The sequence below is a fragment of the Rattus norvegicus genome, chromosome 5 (genome assembly GCF_021556685.1).
Source record: "Rattus norvegicus strain SHRSP/BbbUtx chromosome 5, alternate assembly SHRSP_T2T, whole genome shotgun sequence".
NCBI classification, from domain to species: Eukaryota; Metazoa; Chordata; class Mammalia; order Rodentia; family Muridae; genus Rattus; species Rattus norvegicus.
In genome coordinates, this window is record NC_141538.1 from 167,335,001 (window position 1) to 167,355,278 (window position 20,278).

Consider the following 20,278-nt stretch of genomic DNA (forward strand, 5'->3'; position numbering starts at 1 on the left):
TCCACTCATGCTCTTACCCAAGTCCCTGAGCTGGCCAAACCGTGCCTCTGCTAGAGCACGAGGCCAATCATCGCCAACTGCTGTGGGCAGCCTGAAGCAGCCCCATCTCCCACACCTCGGGTTAGAATGAAAACATATTCCCATAATATTTCCGTGTTTAAGAAACCAAAATTCCAGAATCGTCACTACAGCCCCACCCCCACCCCCATGTCGTATCACACTGTGCATCGGGAGCTAGGGTTCGGTGTGTGAATTTTGGGAGGACACAGATGTCCCAGCCACGGCGTAACCCGCATCAGCACTGATCTGACAGGCTGCACACAATGTGGGGACAGACCGCATTCTATTGTCCGTCCATCAGCCGAGCAATTGGATTGTTGCCATGTTGGGGGCCGGGGATGGGGGAGAGGCTGTGAGAAAAGCTGCGGAGGGTGACCTTTTCTGACAAGTCCTTCGTGGGCCTACGCATTCATTGTCCCTGAGTAAGTCCTAGCTGTAGACTTACCGGGTCATGGGGCATAGCTCCCCACTTCCCCGCCGTGGCACCATTTGACGAGGCCACCAGCAGTGTCGGAAGGTGTTCATTTCTCCACGTCTGCCGCATCCCTTGCTATTATGTCTTGTTTATTAGAGGGCTGGCTCCTCGGTGCCAGCGTCCTGCGCTGCGCTTGGCACACGGCGTGACCTCAGTGTTTAATTATAAATGTGTTATGATCCTCCTAATGGCAGCAGGTTTTTAATTCTCGTGTGTATGTTACGGGTGCGTTGCGCCGTGATTACATTTATTAAATGTAACGCGGTTAAAGTACTATTGTACTTCGTAGCAGTCATTAAACGTCTTATTTTAAGCCATCCATGATACTTGGGCATCTAGCATGCTAGACAGAGGGCCGACTACCTGAGCTGCAGAGGCTGTGTCAGCAATGCAGAACGGTAGACCAACTCAGGTCATAAAAGATTTCCGAAGATCTTCCGTTTTATGACATGTTAACGACATGGTTCGTTTTTCTCAACGAGCACTGAATGAGTGGAAAATCAAAACGAAAATCTGCAATTTTAAATACTGGTTTCTGTTTCCCCTTGAGTCCCAAACCTGCTTGATTCTAAATGGGAAAAAGAAAGTCCTAGAAACATTTTCCTGGGCTAGGGGGATGGCTTAATAGGTAAAGGTGCTTGCTACACAAATATGGAAGACCTCAGTCCAGTTCCCTGGTCAAGCCAGATGTAGTATCTGTAATCCCAGCCCTCCTGCAGGGAAATGAGAGGAGGAGGCAGGGGGATTCCTGGAGCTTGTGGGCCAGCTACCATGGTGTAGGCAGTAGCAAACAGACACTCTCTCAAGTAAGGTGGAAGACGAGGAGCAGCCTGTGAGACTGACCTCTGACCTCCGTATGCGTGCCCAGCGTACGCACATCATACACACACGGTTAAAAACAATGAAATAAAATGAACCCCTGTTCCTCTCTCTGCCTCGTTTCTTTCTTTCTTTTTTTTTTTTTTTTTTTTTTTTTTTGGTTCTTTTTTTCAGGAGCTGGGGACCGAACCCAGGGCCTTGCGCTTCCTAGGCAAGCGCTCTACCACTGAGCTAAATCCCCAAACCTCGGCCTCTGGACCTGGTTTTTGACCTGGTCCCTGGACTGGAGTAGTAATGGATGTCCTTCCTTCTCTAGGGCCTCCCACTGGGAGCCAAAGTTAACACAGCAGTGCTGTAGGGCCTGAGAGTCTTGGTGCAAAACACTTTCATTTTAAATAGGTCACTTTGTCCTGAGGAGGACAAAGGATTGGGAAAGTTTCTTCCAGCCTCACTCCTGATGTCCGTCCGGTCCGTGTCTCCCCCTCCCCCACCAGCTCAGCTTGGTTGCCATGGTGACGGCCCTCCTTCCGACCACCTACTCAGCGTCTCAGCCTGGATCTCCCTCCTTCTGTAAAACGACGGTTTACAGAGTTGGTCCCGAGTACATGCTCCCTGCACTTGGCCTCATGACCCTGCTGGTGCAGCATTTGTCATTCCTGTGCCTTTCCACCACCGGGACCTCCAAACTGTAGGCAACTGGGACCAGGTCGCTGTTCCCGAATGCTCCCCTCCGTGGTGATCCGACACGTGTTAGGCACGTGGTGAGTCCTCAGTAGACTCTAACAACAGACTCCATCCTTGGCATCGCTGACTTCAATTAGAGAAGCAGCTGCCTCCGCGTCTCTGTGTGGTCAGTGCAGACTGGAATTACTCACTGCTGTGACACTTGTCTGCTAGTGACAACACAGAGCCAGGTGATTTGGGACAGGTTTCTACTGCAGGCCAGGGTGTCATTTTAGGCATTGCAAGGTGTGTCTGAAAAGGAATATGAACTGAGTGCAGAGAGCAGGACTCACTGTTTACCCAGGAGCCCCAGGCAATGTCTTAATCCTAGTATAGTCTGCTCTGACTTTCTCTTGTCTAGTGAAAGGACTTCTGTTTCTCCTCTGCCTGCCAGAAAGTCTCCTCACCTAACTTGCTTTCTTTCTTCCCGCCCCTCCTGACTCCCTTATTCAGTAGTCAATTTCAAACTTGGGATGAATGAGAAAAATGTTCCCTCGTGTCATGGTTCAAGCAGAAGGCTTATTGTGTGTGTGTAAGTGTGTGTGTGTGTGTGTGTGTGTGTGTGTGTGTGTGTGTGTATGCGTCTGCATGTGTGAATGTGTATGTGTGTGTCTGCTGTGTGAGTATGGGTATGCATTTGTGTATTTGTGTATGTCTGCATGTGCGTTTGTGTATGTGTCTGCACATGTGTGCGTATGTGTGCATGTGTGTGTTTGTGTATATTTATGTGTGTATGTGTGTATTCACATGTGAGTCTCTGCTGTGTATGTATGTGTTCATGTGTGTGCATGCATGTATGTATGTGTGTATTCATGTGTGTAAGTGTGTTTATCTGTGTCTGTGCTTGTGTAGACATATGTAGAAACCAGAATGTAACTTTGCCTGTCCTCCTCGGCCTTCTGGGGTTAGAGAGATAGCACAGTTAGTAAAGAGCTTGCATGGGGACCTCAATTTGATTTCCAGAATCCACGTAAGAACCCATGTTTGGTGTTCATACCTGTACAGCACAGTGCTGGAGAGCTGGAGACAGGAGGACTCCTGGGACTCACAGACAGCAGAGCTTAAGCCATGAACCCTGGGGCCCAGAAAGAGTCCCCGCCCCCAAACAAAGTGGACTACTCCTGAGGAACCCTGTCCAGGGCTGCCTTGTCTTCCTGTACATACATGTACATGCATGTACAAGGTACACATCCATACATATGTGCACGGGAACTTTCCTTCTGTTTCAAGTTTGCTGAAAGTGTATGAACGAATACTGAGTATGTTCACGTTTGTTTGGCAGAGGTGGGATGAAGATGGGGCGGACCTGCTGAGCACGGCGGGGCTGAAAGTCTATTAGCAAGGCTGGCCTCTGGGAGCTCATAGGTCCGGGTAGGGTTTACAGCTTTCCAAGGTGGCTCGCTGCACCTAGACGGCCTATACAAACATGTCCTGCGATGAACACTGATGCCTGGGGTCTGGACATTCCTGCAGAGGTTGTCTGTGTGGCTGGCCCCCCTGATGTGGCCAGCCTGGGTCAGACCCTGCTTTCTGAGTTCTCTTCATTCTCAGTTAGCAATGTGTTGAGAGCTCCTCGCCATGGCTCTGCCTATATGCTAAATCCCACAAGCCTGCTGGAGGACTCAGGCGGAGGCCGCCTTAGAGGCTGCTAATGTGAGCATCGTGTTATTTCTCTTATCTGGTTGTTTTTATTCTTCCTTAAGCCCTGATTGATCTTGAAATCATGATCCTCCTGCCTCGTCTATATGAATAGATTCTGAAACTTATACCAAACTCGGATGCTCTAACAAACCCCACCTTTAAAGGTGTTAGCCTCTGTAGGTGAAGTGAGATTTGCTTTGCTGATGTGTTGTTAAAGGTTCTACATCTATGCTTTTGTCCAACATTTTATTCCAGTGATGTTGTTGTTGTTGTTGTTGAAGCATCTTGGGAATCTATCTTCTGAAACTTAGAAACTTGTGTGGATATGGAAACAGTTTTTTTCTTAAATGATAAAATTCTGTCTCAAGCTGGAGCAATGGCTCAGTTAATAACATGTTTTGCTCTTGCAGAGGAGCCAGGTTCGAGTCCCCGAGCCCACATCAGGAAGCTCACAACTGCCTGTAACCGCAGCTCCAAGGGATTGGTTAGCCTCTGACCTTGGGCGCATGCACTCGCGCGCGCGCACACACACAGACATACACACACACACACACACACACACACACTTCTCTGTCTTTGGACATTTTGTATTGCTATAATAGAATCACCGACTGAGTACTATAAAAGGCAGACATGTCCTGGTTCATAGCTCTGGAGGTTGAAAGTCCAAGATCCAGAGGCCGGCATGAAACGAGGGCCTCCTCGGGGCATCGAGACATGGCAGAACGTGTCACATGAAGAGAGGGCAAGTCCAGGATGGGCCAGAGGGAGGAAGGGAGCCATCAGCTGAGGTGATGTGTTAATGCATGCAGGAGGGCAGAGCCCGCTGGACCTACTTGTCTCCTTGAAGCTCTCCTTTCCAGGGAAGTCACAGTGGTAATTTACCCCAGCAGTAGTTTTAGAAGAAACAAGATTCGAACCACGGCCTCCTCCCGGCCTGCAGGCTTGGCAGACTTTTTCTCTTGGAGGCATGGGGAATGCTGAGCTCAAACTCTGGGTCTTGAAGGTGCCAGGCAGGAGCTCTGCCACCAAGAGCCACACCCTGGTCCCCTTATTAGAGGATTCCTTAAAGGTTTATTTTATTTTAAGCCGAGTACATTTGTGTTTCTGGGTTAGTGCCACCTGGGTATGGCTGCCCTTGAAGGGCAGAAGCAGCTATCTGATCCCCTGGAAATGAAGTGACAGGTGGCTGCTAAGCCCCTATGTGGGTACTGGGAGCTGAACCAGGGTCTTCTGGAAGACCAGTAAGTACTTAAACTGCTGAGCCATCTCTCTGGCTCTGCCCTCTAAGAGTATCTCTAGCCTTGTGTCGTACATTTTGATTCACTGTCTTCATTTTCCCTCCACTCAAAATACATTGTTGTTCACGCTGTGACTTCCTGACCGGGTTAGCAGGCGTGATTTATTATGCTGCCTCTTAGAGGTTGTTTGGGCCCCTTTATTGTTGCTTTGTTTAATTTTAGCTAAGTTCCAGATAGCAGGGCCTTGGGAGAGATTTCTCCTGTCCCTTGGCTAAAAACCTAAAGCCTTTAATTTATTTAAGCAATAAACGTTGCGTAGCAACCGCAAAGGTAAAAGTCAAGCATGTTTTCTGAGGTCACTGAATCTTAACATCAGTATTTTTACTTTTCAAGTAAAATGTTACTGATTTTTAACAACCCGTTGGTTTAAACTCAACACTTCGGTTTTGTTTAAGCTTCTGGCTTTAGCTCCCATTTAGATAATTGAAATAAAAAATAAAAATAAAATAAATAGAACCCAGGTCTCTGGGTAGGTTGTGCAGAGGACAGAGGGTGGGAGGAGGTGACCCTGCTCGGTATGATGGCTCAGTGGTGGTCTGAGTCTTCTCACATTGCTCAATACTCATGGAGAAGTGGCAAGAGTGAACCTCCGGGTAAACTATGGACTTTGGGTGACAGTGGTATGCGTGTAACCTATCGATTGTGGCAAAGGTATTACCAGGGTACCGGATATTGATAGCGGGGGAGCTGTGCCTGGGGAGGCAGCTGGGCTGCTGGAGAATCCTGCATTTCTCCTTTGATGTTGTTATGAACCTGAAACCATCCGAAAAGCAAAGCCTACTTAAAAGGGCCAATAACTCCATCCCCTGGCTTCCAGAACGTTACATTAACAACATTCAAGTGTTGAGGTTACAGGTTCACGGTTGTTACTAATTAGTATCTTTGATCCGTGTGGTTTCTGGGCTGCCTCTGTGAGATTCTCTCTGACCTTGAGCAAGCTTTCCCTAGTGAGGGTAAAATTACTTTGATTTTTTTTTCTACACTATTTGAGTAATGAAAGCATTTGGGTCGAGTAGGAAATGGATAGGAACAGCTTGGCCCTGGCCGTCACTGCACACTGGGCAGACTGTATTACGAGTGTCTTACAGCTGTGAGGTCAGCCCGAGCTTGGTAAATCATCTCAGAACTGAGTCATCTGTGGTTGAATGACACAGAATGAAAAAGAAATGCCTTTCAGGCAGTTCCTGTTACCTAATATGGATGAAGTAAGTCGTTGACACTTTAACAAGAGCCCCACCTGTGGCCCAAATGAACTTTTCCCTATAAGGCTGTTGATCTGATTTCCTGATTGAATAAGGAATCTAGAAACCCTGTAAACGGTCTGTCTGGACCTGAACAGGGGGCTTTTCTCACCTCAAGGCCTTGGCAACATAAGTCCACTGAGTTTATTCCTTAATTAGCTCAAGGTCCACTGCTTTGCCCCTTTTTAAAGCATCCTGGGGGAACATGAGGTCTTCTGCCCAGACACTTACCAGGGCTGGAACTCAGCACAGGACCCAGTAGCAGTTTATATTTAGAACCTAAAAGGGAGACCTGATATTCTTTTATTTTTTTTTTCCTTTCAATAACCACCAAGCACTGCACTGTGAGTTCTAAGCCTAGGCCAGTAAAGGCCTCACTGAATCGTCTCTGAGGTAAGATTCACAGAGCGCATCCTCCTCCTTCAAGTGTCAGGGGGAAAGCGTTTGAATGGCAGCTTTCAGGCTGCCAAACTGAAGCCATAAGGAAGTGAGCTGTGTTCTGAGGAAACAGCCCATCCATAAACGGCGTGACTCACCCGCTGCTTTCAAGTTGCAAAACCCAGTCTGAATCACTAAAGGAAAAAAAAGAAAAAAGAAAAAAGCAACCTTCTAATCTCCAAAAAAATCTGAGTTGTCTTTTAGGAATGGACAGCTGAAGTCTTAGCTGTCCGTGAACGGGTTCTTATTCACCGGCCTGGAGTAACCTTAATCGACACTAAAGTAGGCCAGTTTGTTAGAAATGTTTTTTAAAAGGCCAGACTGGCCTCTAAATGTCTTTTGAATGAATCATAAGAATCTAGATGATAAAAAAAATATTTATGCAGAGAAGAACGTGCTCCAAACAGGCAGCAGGCAGCAACACAGACGTCTTTAATCGGGATCTGTTCCTGGAGCCTTAAAAATAGGCTCGTGGCGGAATGGCCTGAGAAAGGACAGAGTGGCCTTGGCCACGGGACTCGCTCACAAAAGCGGAGCTTAACGGTTCATGCCTGTCATCCCACCCACTCTGAGACCTTGTGTTTGAGGCCAGCCTAGGCAATTCCACAAACAGTAAAAAATGGGGGCTGGGCTAGAGCGCGGTGGGCCTCAGTGCCGGGGAGAAATGAATTAATAGGCCAGACTGATGGCTCAGCAGTTAGGAGTGCAGTCTGCTCTTGCAAAAGGGCTGAGCTCAGTTCGCACATGCGCCCCTGTGAGGCAGGCCGCAACCACCTGAGACAAGAGTTCCAGAGCAGCGGTTTCCAACCTTCCTAACGGTCCGACCCTTTAATACAGTTCTTCATGTTGTGGCGATCCCCCTCCCCCAGACCGTAAAATTATCTTTGTTACTTCCTAACTGTAATTTTGCTAATGTTAGGAATTGTAACTTAAATATCTGTGATTTCCAACGATCTTAAGCGACCCCTGGGAAAGGGCCATTTGACTCCCCACCCTCCCCCCGAAGGGGTCATGACCCACAGGTTGAGAACCACTCTTCTAGGCGATTCCATGCCTCTGGCCTCTGAGGATACCTAGACTTAAGTACACACACACACATATCTAAACACATTGTTTCAAAAGATAAGCACAATTGCCACTAACAGGGGGCAGGATTCTCACACAGGTCAATTCATTGTAGGAAACCATCGAGGATAGCTCGGACATCCTAGCCATCGAGTCTGTGTCAGGATCTCTGTTACATGGATGACGAAAAGGATGACCCAGAATGCTTCCGAGCAGCAAGGACTAATGTCCACCGTGAGATTTCAATCATTAACTTCACACTGACCTCGGGCCTCTCTCTATCTAGGGGTTAAGAGCCAGGGCAACAGAACCAGAGATAAAGTGCAGGACTTAACTGGAAAGTCTGGAGACAGTGGACATAGGTAAAGCCAATATTGAAGATTTATTTTTATGAATTATAAAGGCAGTTTGGGAGAATTGTGGAGGTATTATTATTATTATTACTATTATTATTACTATTATTATTATTATTTTGAGACAAGGCTTCTCTGGGTAGCCATGGCTTTCCTGAAGCTCATTCTACAGATCAGGCTGGCCTTGAACTCACTCTGCCTCCTGAGTGCTGGGATTCAAGAGGTGTATGCTGCCACTGCCTAGCTAGGCTGACAGTTTTTATTAGTACCCAGCAAAGTGAAATCTAAACAAATGTTAACTGGATCGTGTAAATGTCATAAATTAGAATTTTCTCTGAAATTTTCCTTAGACTCTCCCACTGCATGTGGCTTGGAGCTGCCATGTGGGTGTTGGGAACCAAACCCCAGTCCTCTGTGAGAGCAGCAGGCATTCTTTTTTTTTTTTTTTCCTTTTTTTTTTTTTTTTTCCGGAGCTGGGGACCGAACTCAGGGCCTTGCGCTTGCTAGGCAAGCGCTCTACCACTGAGCTAAATCCCCAACCCCGAGCAGCAGGCATTCTTAACTGCTGAGCCTTCTCTCCAGACCCACGTCTAAGAATTTTAACCTTCCTTAATTTCGGGATTTTTCCCCAGTCCCAGAGACCCAGAGATGTCCTGGTGCCTCTCTGCCGGAGAGGACCTCCCAGCCAGAAAACCTATGGTGTCAGTTATGATGTTGTTACCTGCTAGGATGAGGACGGGGTTTCGTCCAACTTCTCCAGCGTCAGTTCCCTCATCTGTGAGATGGGTGAACTTTTTCTGAGTGGGGTCACTGTGACTTGTCACGATCGCTTCCTAGTGCAATCAAAGGTATGAGAAAGAAACCCCAATCTTCACAATCACGGCCACAGAAGACTACCACACCAGACTCTTCTGAAATGCCAAGTCATTCTTGCTACTCACTATAAAAGGAAAAACTGTGACGGAGTTGAAACAAGAGGGAAAGGGAGAAAAACACAGCCTGGAATTCTCTCTCGTGACGCAGATGTCAGCTTGCCTCAGCCCAGTCTTTCCTCTCCCTTGGTTTTCTTTGTACATTTTAGACTGAGTATCCATGCCCGTTTACACACACACACACACACACACACACACACACACAAACACATACACATGCACACACGTGTACATACACAACATACATTATACACACATACACAAAGCATGTGCATACACACACAGACACCATACACACATGCAAACACATGCACAGTATGCACACATACACAGGCAGACACCATGTACACAAACATGCACACACCACACACGTATATGCTTACTCATGAATGCATTCATGCGTGCACACATACATGCATACATACATGCACACACATGTTCACACACCATACACATGCACATACACACCAAGCATATATATATGTGTGTGTGTGTATATATATACATTATATATGCATGTACACTCTACACTCTATAGGCTAGGACCCACATGCATGAGGCAGAACGCTCAGACTTTTTTTGTTTCTGTGTCTGCGTTACCTTGCTTGATATTATGTGTCTAGTGTTCTATTTATGTTTCTGGAAATTCCATGTTTCTTTTTTCCGAATAACAGTCTGTTTTGCATATTATCCCATTTATCCATTCGTCTGCTGGTGGACATCCTAGTTGTTTCCAGTTCCTTTAAAGTAGCAGTGGACACAGTGCCAACCCCTTCATGGGCAGTATAGAGACTGTACGTATACCTGGAGGAGTGGAGCTGGGCCATACGGCAGGCCCCCTCCCCATCTTTTTGAGGAACCCCCAAACTTATTTCCACCTGGCGACATTCATCTCTACCTCCAGCAATGGTTTTCACACTCTGAAATTGTTCCTTCTTCCCCTCTGTTTAAGCCTATACCAAACCACTCCGTGTAGCATTATCTAGTGAACTGTATTGCTTTACCTAAAGAGCTGTTTTTAAAAATTAAAAAAAAAGAATGTTCTAAATCCATTTTAATGGGACCTTAGCAGCCAGTCCACGCAAGCCTCGAAGGACAGCTGCCGTCCTGCTGACAGTCTCCTGACCACAGCGAAGGCTCATCAAGTCCTGGCTGAGACAAGTGTTTACAGCGAAGAATTTGAAGGGATTCTTGTTTTGCAGCTTTCTCAACTGCAGCTCATTCTCTCGTGGAAAAAGTTACGTGTTGACCGCAGGACAACTGCTGGCCTCTTCAGATTTATAGCCCTTCCCGTGAGCTGGGGCTCGGAGCGGACGGCAGGAGGCTTCCCCTGTATTTATTTTAATTTCTCCCTCTAGCCAGAAGTTTGACTCAACACAGATTAAGAAACTGAACTCCTACATTCAAAAGGCCCCAGCTTCAATAAAATAAAATAAAAAGACAAAAAAATCGGCCAAAATCTCTTGCCCTCTGCTTGAAGTTCAAGAAGCCGAATTGCCCCACCGGTGGTCTGTGGACCCCTCTGGGCTTCTGCTCACCCCTAGTGCTGACCTGGAAGGACTCATCTCTGTGGCCCAGTGACAAATATTCATTAACATTTGAGAAGGGTGTGCCACCCTATATGTTTGGAAGGATCCTATGAGAGTTTGGTCTCTAAACTCTTGGACCCTTTTCAAGAGAGAAAATCATGTTTGAAGCCAGGCAAAGACTTAAGAAGCGAATCGGGTGGAATGACTTCACGTTTGAAGGCAAGAAGCAGATAGCTCACTGGGTGGAGTAAAGAAGGGCTGAGGTGAGTCAGAGTCCTAGGGATAGAATATAATTAGAGCTCATTTGGAAGTAAGCACGTACACGCATGACCTTTATTCTCCAGTGGAGCAGCGCTAATGTCCCCTGCCACGCTGACATGCACACCAGCGGACAAAAATCCAAACAGCAACAGCCAGAGAGCAGGTCACACTGCAGGGGGTGAGGCTCTGGGCAGCTCCAGGCTCCCACTGAGCAGGCACACACCTAGAGGTCAAGGTCCCAGCTGACAGCTGGTGTCCACACTGGCGAAGGGTGATAACAACTGCCCATGCTGAGACCGCACCTCTGACACGGTGATCCACAAGCCCCAGCTTCCAGTCTCACACGGACTCAACCCCAACAGCCTGGGCGTCTTCCTCCCCTTCAGCAACTCCGGGACCCACACTGCTTCTCAGAGATGAATGTCCCCAAATTGTGTTCATTTTTTTTTCTCCTTAAAAATGTCAACCTGGGGTGGGGGTGGGGGCTAGGGAGATGCCTCATTGGCAAAGCCCTTGCCATCCCAGTGGGAGGTCTGGAGTTCAGATCCCAGAACCCAGGTAAAAGCTGAGCGTGTGCAGTAGACCTGTGTTGTTCCAATACTCTGGAGGCAGAGGCAGGGGATCCCCGTGACAAGCTGCCTATCTAGACTAGCCAGAATTGGCCACCAGTTCCAGGTTCAGCAAGAAACCCCTCAATAAATAAAGTGGACATCAATCAAGGTCAATTTTGGGCCTCCAAACACATATATAAACACATGCAAACACACACACACACACACACACTCATACACACACATTCACATATAAACCCATTCACACATTCACACACATACACTCACACACTCATACACACTCTCATACACCCATACACATTCACACACTCATACACTCTTACACACACCCACAACTCCATGACACATGACAAAATATAAATGGGTAAATACAGACAGATAGACAGGCAGACAGACAGACATAATAAACTGTCATTGTATATTTATTTGAGACAAGTAGCTGATGTAGCTGAGGCTGCCTCCTCTGTCCTTCTGCCTCAGCTTCTTTAGTGCTGGGATCACAGGCAAACTGAACTCTCTGAACTCTCTCTCTCTCTCTCTCTCTCTCTCTCTCTCTCTCTCCTCTCTCTCTCTCTCTCTCCTCTCTCTCTCTCTTTCTTTCTTTCTCTCTCTCTCTCTCTCTCCCCCCCTCTCTCTCCCCCCCTTCTCTCGAGCGTGTGTGTGTGTGTGTGTGTGTGTGTGTGTGTGTGTGTGTGTGTGTGTAGCCCAGGATGGTCCTGGACACCCTGTTAGATCTGCAATCCTACAATGCCACATCTGCAAGTCAGGGCCCAGCTCAGAAATCTCCAGGATTCTTCTGCCCCTGCAGACTCCATAACTTGAAGGTCAAATAGCAAACCTGCAGAAATTACAAATTACCTGCAACTGGGTTTTTCCTTGCCCTGCTCTGCCAGATGAGCCCTCCATGACACCCTTACATTAATCCCATAATTGACTCCTGGTCTGGACTTCTGGACTGCCCTCCTGTGCATCCCCTAATAAAGTCCTACTCATCTCCAAGGTGCCGGGCAAGTAGAGCATCTCCAGGAAGCCGTGTCTGCCTCCCTCTGCTCTCAGCCCCTCAGGCTGGACCCTCCCTTCCAGGATGTCCCCACCCCGGCCCTGCCACACTTCTACTACTATGCATGACACATTCCACAGACTGCCTGATTTTATAGTTATTTCCCTGTTAGAAGCTCTCTGCTGATAGGGACCCGGCCTTACTCATCTATTTCTTCCTTGAGGTACTCAACAAAACGCCTCATCAGAAATACCTGTGGAGTGAATACAGCGGTTAATAGGCTGCCAGAGCCACGCATGTCTTGACCCCAGTTGACAGATGACCTCTAGTGCCCTCCCTGTGGTCAAGGACACATAGCCATTCCACACCAACCATCCCGTGTCTTCCAGAAACCTCCAGCCACTCTTCCAGAGTGAGGCTGCTTGATATGACAGTTCACAGTATTACTTAATAATTAGTGCAAGTGGGAAAAAAATATGTTCCAATGTGCCTACAACTGAACATGAAATATATGTCAAAGGTCATTCTTTTTTTTTTTCTTTTTGGTTCTTTTTTTCGGAGCTGGGGACCGAACCCAGGGCCTTGTGCTTGCTAGGCAAGCGCTCTACCACTGAGCTAAATCCCCAACCCCCAGAGGTCATTCTTAATAACATGTGTGTGTGCGTGTGCGTGTGCATGCACGTGTGTTCGCTGGAAATTGAACCTAGGACCTGATACATGTCAGGTACTCTACAACTCAACTGCACTCCGGCCCCATTTTAGTTTTGTTTTGTTTTGTTTTGTTTTGTTTTGTTTTGTTTTTTTTTTGGTTCTTTTTTTCGGAGCTGGGGACCGAACCCAGGGCCTTGTGCTTGCTAGGCAAGTGCTCTACCATAGTTTTGTTTTTTTAAGCTATGTTTTTTAGTAATTAAATTTGTTTTTTGATAATTTCACACATGTATACGGAACGCTTTCACCACTCTCTTCCCCAACTTCCCGCCGCCCCTGCCTCCCCTGCAAGCCTCTTCGTCACACTTCTGTCTATTCACCTTGCACTGTGACCCAGTGAGTTGAACCAGGGCTGTCTGTGTAACCATGGGCTTTGGAGTAAGCCCTTCCACCTGGCGGAGTGCGAGGCGGGTGGGTACACAGCTAAAGATGGTGACTGTTCCTCTCCCAGGCTCTACCGATAGGCAATCAATAGTTCAGTGATCGGGATAAGGTCGAATGCCTACCTCCCGTCCCCTGACTGACTGTTGATGTGGCTGGTCTTGTGCAGGCCCAGTGCAGGTAACCACAGTGCAGATTCACACTTGCAATGGCTGTGTCAAGCCTAGGGGATAGTGCTTCATACTTCTCTTTCTACTTTCTCACTCTCGTGTGCTTCCCACCCCTCTTCTCCATCACTCCCTGAGCGTTAGAGGGACGAATAGGAATATGGTACTTAGGCCTGAGTCCTGGCTCTCAATTATTCTTTACAGCTCGGGCAGTTGTGATTCTCTGCGTGCACCCTACTCAGAGGTCTATGTCCCAATATCTAAAGTAAATGATTATCTATTGTTCCGTTACTGGGGATTGAACTCAGAGCCTCATTGATCTCAGGCACACGCTCTATACCTAGCCTCTTTAAATTTACCTGCTAAATTACCCAACCTGGACTTGAGCTCACGTTCCAGGCCATCTCGGGCAGGCCTTGAACTTGTGACTCCCCTGTCCCCAAACCCTAAGTAGCTCACAGCTGTGCCACTTTTGAACATAATGCTTAAAAACACAAGTTATGGCCCAAATATATATCTCGGTAGTAGCCTCCTTGCTTAATGGGCTCAACGCCCTGGGCTTAATCTCCAGTACTAGGGAAAACCGATCCCAACGGAAAAAATACATAAAGTTCATACACTTGGGCTTCGGAGGTCGAGGGTTAACGAGGTGGGACAGTGGCTCAGTCGCCGCTCTGTTCTGACGCTGGCTCTGCCTCACCCTGCTAGCACTAGCAGGTCATCCTCTTCCCAGATCCTCACTCATAACCTTCAAAACATCCTGACTGTAAATGTCACTCTCCCTGACACTCAACCCGTCTCCTCCTGGTCGCCCACAGTTTTCCTGTCCCCGGACTGTCTTTGGTACCAACACTCCATGTGTTTCTTGTAAGAGTGGCACTGATGTCACTGCTTTGGTTGGTGTCACGACTCTTTCAGAAACACTCAGAACCCTTGACGGCGTGGGGCTGTCACCGCGTTCTTAACTGACCTCACGGGTTCCATAGTGTAATGAACGATCACCCTCTCCCGTGTGGAAACTAAGCAACTGGAAAGGTCAAGTAGCCAGCGCCCACCGGGTGCTACAAGGTCAAGAGCGGCAGGAGGAAGCTGGAAGTGGGGTGTAATAATGTCAGCCATGGACAGGCGTGCGGGAGGTGGGAGGGTAAGGGGGTAGCTAGCCTCTTATCTCTCCCAGGAGGTGCTCGGCAGGACACAGGAAGCCAGCCCTGGAGCAGGACATACTGCCTGCTAAAAACAGCATCACCCATTGACTTCTAAGAACTTTACATCCTTCTCCCAGCTAGCCCGGATAGAGCCAGGCTGTCCGTGGGCATCAGGACGGCCATTCCACTCAGAACCTCTGCTCCAGCGCTGGTCCAGGGAGCCTCTCTCGCCGCCTTGTCTGCTTCTGAGCCTCAGCACAGAACACCCTCCTACGGCCTCGAGTCAGAGCAGGGTTATGACTCTGTGACAGTACATGTGCTTGGCCCGTGCAAGGCCATAGGTCCCACCCCCAACACTGGGAGGCTATTCACAGTGTAGAAAGCCCCCATCACCTCTTTGTTCCTATCCTCGCCTGCCCTCCCTCTCTATCCTCCTTGGGAGCCCAGGCCCTGTGCCTCCTGCCCTATGAACCTCAAACTTGCTCCTCCCCATCGCCACGGGGATGACCCCTGAAGTCCTGACTCTAAAATCACCTCGACCACCTCCTTTGGCATGTCACCTCCCGCCTCTCCCACCCCAACACCTTGGAGTTCCTGTCCTTATCTGGTCTCCACCCTCGCCCTTGACACTGCCCGGTGTATTTCACTGGCTTATCTTGCCCGTCACTACCAACACAAACCTCGCTAACCCAGGGAAACAGCAACACACACATCTTTGGGGTGGGGTAGGAGGGGAGAGAGAGCGCTGTGTGCAGGGATGACTAAACTGCTGGATGCTTTTTTGCACTACTGTTAAGAGCTGTTGCAAAGTCACTTGTGGTTTGAATGACTTTAAGATTCAGAGTACTATTAATTTCCGGTGGATAATTCCAAGAAACATGGTGCTTGGGGAAGAATTAAGATGTTTTCAAGAGAGTACAAAGAGCTGCCTGGTGTGACTCTAGAGGAAAGACCGCTGGGCTGAAGTCCTTTTCCTGCTTGGTGAGCCACACAGCAGGCAATGCCGGGGATATTTTCAGATTTACTGTACTCTCATTCATCCAGAATCAGATTCCACGCGGGATGTTTCTTTAAAGCATCTTGGAACGAACTCTTCTCCGTTCCAGATCTTGTTTTTCTTTTCTTTCCATCCCCCCACCACCACCCAAGGCATTTACTGAACTACTAAAAAACCTTCTTACAGGTTCTTCGGTACGATTGAAACGAAGCCTGGGACTGGGTGCCGTGGTGCACACCTTTGCTGCCAGCCTTTGGAGGGCAGAAGCCGGCAGACCCTTATGAGTTCGAGGCCAGCCTGGTGCACGTAGCAAGCTCAGGGCCAGCCAGGGCTACACAGTGAGACAGAGAGAAAAGAGAGGGAGTGAGGGCTTCAGGGAGATGGCTAAGCTCAGTGGGAGATGCTTGCCTAGCCTATGTGAGGTCCTGGGTTCTGCGCCAGCACAAAGCCCCCATCCGGTATTTTCCAAGGCTTGCCAGGATCACACACCTTAGTCTCTGGGCACACGGAGGAGACGAAGGCAGCTGTGGATTGACAAGGATGTTGGGGGCATTGCCACCCTCTACCCGTGAAATCAGAAAGGAAATGAGAAGGCAGCTGCAGGCTGTCCGCCTACCTCTACTCCCGCCCACACCTCAGCAGCTGTCTCCAGAGGTGAGAGCTGTCAGCCAGCGATGGGAAACAGCTGGCTCCTTCCTGCCCTGTATGGTCGGTCTCCCAAGCCCTAAGCCTGCACACAGCTGCAAAAAGCCACCTCACAGCCCTTCCTGCAGAGCTGCGGGTCTCAACCATTACTGTGTCCGCAGGGTGAGACAGAGATCTGTTAAACAAAGGACCGCAGCTCCCAGGGCCTCTGGTTTGAGTTTATTATTATTAATTTTTGAGATAGTGTCTCCCGTAGCCCACCCTGGCTTTAGACTTGCTATATGGTGAAGGATGGCCTTGAATCCCTAACCTTCCTTCCACAAGCCTCTGAGTGCTGGGATGGCAGGCCTGTGCCGCCAAGCTCCACTGCGTGGGTTTATGCTGGGAATTGAACTTAGGGCTTCATGTGTCCTAGGTGAGCTCTCTGCCAGTTAAGCTCAGTATAGCCTCAGGTCGTATTTTTAGATAGGGTTTCACGAAGCCAAGGCCGGCATGGGACTCTTGGTTCTCCTGCTTCTGCCTCCCATTGCTAGGGGTATGTGCCACAGGTAACAGGTGTGTGCCACTGGTCCTCTTGATGGACCTCGAATGCCTAAGCAGACCTCTGTCCCTTTCCCAAGTCTGTTTTCACAAGAACTCACCACAGCGATGGACCCTTCACATGTGTTCAAGAAGCGACCAGGGGGAAAGGATTGGTTAGACGACTGCTTGAGAGTACAGTTAACTGTCTGCCCAGTCTAGTGACACTCAAGTATCACCTGTAAGTAAAGGGAATACATGGGAAGAAGGATTATTTTAAACATTTTAGAGCAGCTATAGTCACAGCTACCAGAGGGATCTGAAGCACCAGGTAGAAAACCAGGGCCGCTGCACACAAGTAAACTTCTTCACTATTCATGGCTGTGTTTCGAAGACTGATTACTAGAATATATACATACAATGAATTTTAGATATATACAAATATATGTATATATATAAAACTATATATACAATGTATCTGATATATACATTATATATGTATATGTATAGGTACAACTTATCTGAGACATATACACTATGTATATATACATACAACTTATCTGAGACACAAACTATATATATCACACACTATATATATATATACATCACACTATATATACACACACATATATATGTATATGTATGTATGTATACAGTTGAGACTACCCACCACCAAGAGGAATAAGATGATGTAATCTGTGGTGAGAATATACCATAAAAACACACTGCTGAATAAGCAAGGCTTTGACAAAGGACCACACCTACATGTAGCCGGGAGTCTGGGCTACACTGCTTTGTGCTCCCTGCAGATTGCACGCTCGAATCCGCCCAGGAGCCATCTTTGAATCCTCGAACGAAAGACAAACACACATTCCCTTATCTTTAAAATGCCTTGGCTACCTCAAAGTGTGGGCACTCCTAAACCTTCCCCTGCCACCCTAGGCCCAATCAGGGAAGCAGCCAGTGGCCACTTAACCGAATTCTTTTCTTTTTTTTTTTTTTTCTTTTTTCGGAGCTGGGGACCGAACCCAGGGCCTTGCGGTTGCTAGGCAAGCGCTCTACCACTAAGCTAAATCCCCAACCCCCACTTAACCGAATTCTTACAAGGCTGGTTTATCACCTGCCGCTCCTGCATCCCACCCTTCTTCCCCGAGTCATGGCGATTCTGGGTCTCCTCCCCGCTGCGTCCTAGCCCTCGAAACTCTAAGGATCCTGCCCCATCTCCCTTTGCCCAGCCATTGGCCATTGGCATCTTTAGTGATTCATCAAAAACCAATTGAGGACAAGGACCTTTACCATTTGGACACACAGATTCCCGATCCAATGGAAGTGTTAGGACCAATCTCCAACACTTAATGATATTCCCAAGAATATTCCCAAGGCAAGACCTGTCCACGGTAGGGGGAAATTAGAACACGCGTCTGAAGAGCTGAGCTGGAGGGAGCTTCAAGAAGTCATGAAGGTCATAGACCCTGTTAGGGGTTGAGCTCCGACAGAATACATCTGAGGTCACCCTGCAGAATCTCATATTTGGAGCTGGGGGTTCTTCCGTGGCAGCGTGCCTGCCGCATGTGTGTGGCCTGGGCTTGGTCCCCAGCACTTAAGAGCCATGTATTTTATTACATCTGAATTTTTCTTCAAGATAGAAAGAAACGATTCTACACAGATGCCGAGTCCTGGGTTTCGACAGGTGCTGCTGTAACTTTTCCTTTCTCTGAAATGCCTCCCCAGTTAGGATAGACCTGTGAAAGCATAGCATCACGATAGTGTCCATGGATCTGCTAATTTATAAGAATGAGACGTAGGAAAGACAAACCAGGGCTGGATGTGGCTCACTGGGAATACACTTGACTGGGGCCCTGAGCTGTATATTGAATGCTGGCAGTGAAGGGCAGACGCAGATGAGACTGGGTACCGCAAGTGATACAGGGATGGTTGGAAAGAAGACAGGACAGCGAGAGAAGCCCTGCCCCTTAAAGGGCTCACACCTGCCTGACACCTCTGGTTAGGATCAAACATTTCAGAATCAGGGCCAGCGAGGGGCGACGTCGGGTGTCTCTGTCCCTCTACACATTGGTCCCTTGAGAGGCAATCTCTCACTGGAATGAGCTAGCCTGACCTCCCCAGTGACCCTTCCCCACAGCACTGGAGTTAATGGAGCTCCTGTGATATTGTTCCCTGCCTGGCTTTTCATCTGGGTTCTCGGAGTTTGAACTCAACTCCTCAAGCCTTCGAGGCCAGTGCTCTTGCCCTCTGGGTCAACTCTTCAATCCAAACATAGTTAAATTGAGAAGCAGGGTCTGAGCTCCAGTATGTAATCGTGAAGACAAAGTCACTGGCTCACAGGGTGAGGGCTCTGTGGGGATGCTCATGCTTTGCAAGTCTTAGAACCTGACTCCTCAGCCCACTCATAGAAACTGGCAATACATCTGTAGAGGTAGCCGTGCAGAAAGACATATATGGAGAATATCCTGAGGTATATATACGATGGCTATATGTAGGATGAATATATACACACACACATATATATATACATATATACATCATATACATATACACACACCCTAAGCCCTGATATGTGTATGTATATCTATCTATATCTATATATATATAGAGAGGGGGGATGATATATTCAGAAAAAATATATACATATACATACACACACTACACATACACATACACAAACACACACATATATATGCATATGCATCATATACATGTATATGTACGTATACATATACTCTGAACCCTGATATATGTATATATGTATGTATACACACAGAGAAACATACACACACATACATATACATATACACACATATACATATATGTGTATATATACAGGTTGAATATATACAGAAAAATATATACATATACATACACATACACATGCATACACCCTGAGCCCTGCTATATATGTATATATATCATACATATATACATATACACACAGAGGATGGATATATACAGAAAAAATATATACATATACATAATACATGTACATAATGTGTGTGTGTGTGTGTGTGTGTGCGTGTGTGTGTGTAGCCATCCTCAGGCCCCTGGAATCTGAGTCTAAAAGGTCTCTCAAAAGCCCATGTATTAAGGGCTTGTATTTAGCCCGTGGTTTACTGGGAGGGAGTGAATGCTTTAAGAGGTGGGGCAGTGGAGGGAAGCTGTCTCATCAGGAGAGTGATGCTTCATCAACCTGACTGCACTCGGAACCACCTAGGAGACACACCCCTGGGTGTGTCTGTGAGGGTGTGTGTCCTAAGAGGTTTAACTGAAGATGGTTTAGCTCTGAAAACC

The 20,278-nt window shown here is 47.7% G+C and overlaps 1 long non-coding RNA gene across 3 annotated transcripts in view; it reads right to left on the reverse strand.

The window, feature by feature from the left end:
* LOC120103045 (uncharacterized) overlaps positions 1-9,078 on the reverse strand; it is an 18,565-nt gene extending 9,487 nt beyond the window's left edge. Inside the window, exon 1 of one of the 3 annotated variants that reach the window (XR_015620539.1) lies at positions 8,838-9,048. This is a non-coding gene — a long non-coding RNA (uncharacterized LOC120103045). Of the gene's footprint in view, positions 1-8,837 lie in introns of all 3 variants that reach the window. The other 2 variants (XR_015620538.1, XR_015620540.1) reach the window with 2 other exon arrangements.
* Positions 9,079-20,278: the final 11,200 nt, after the last annotated feature.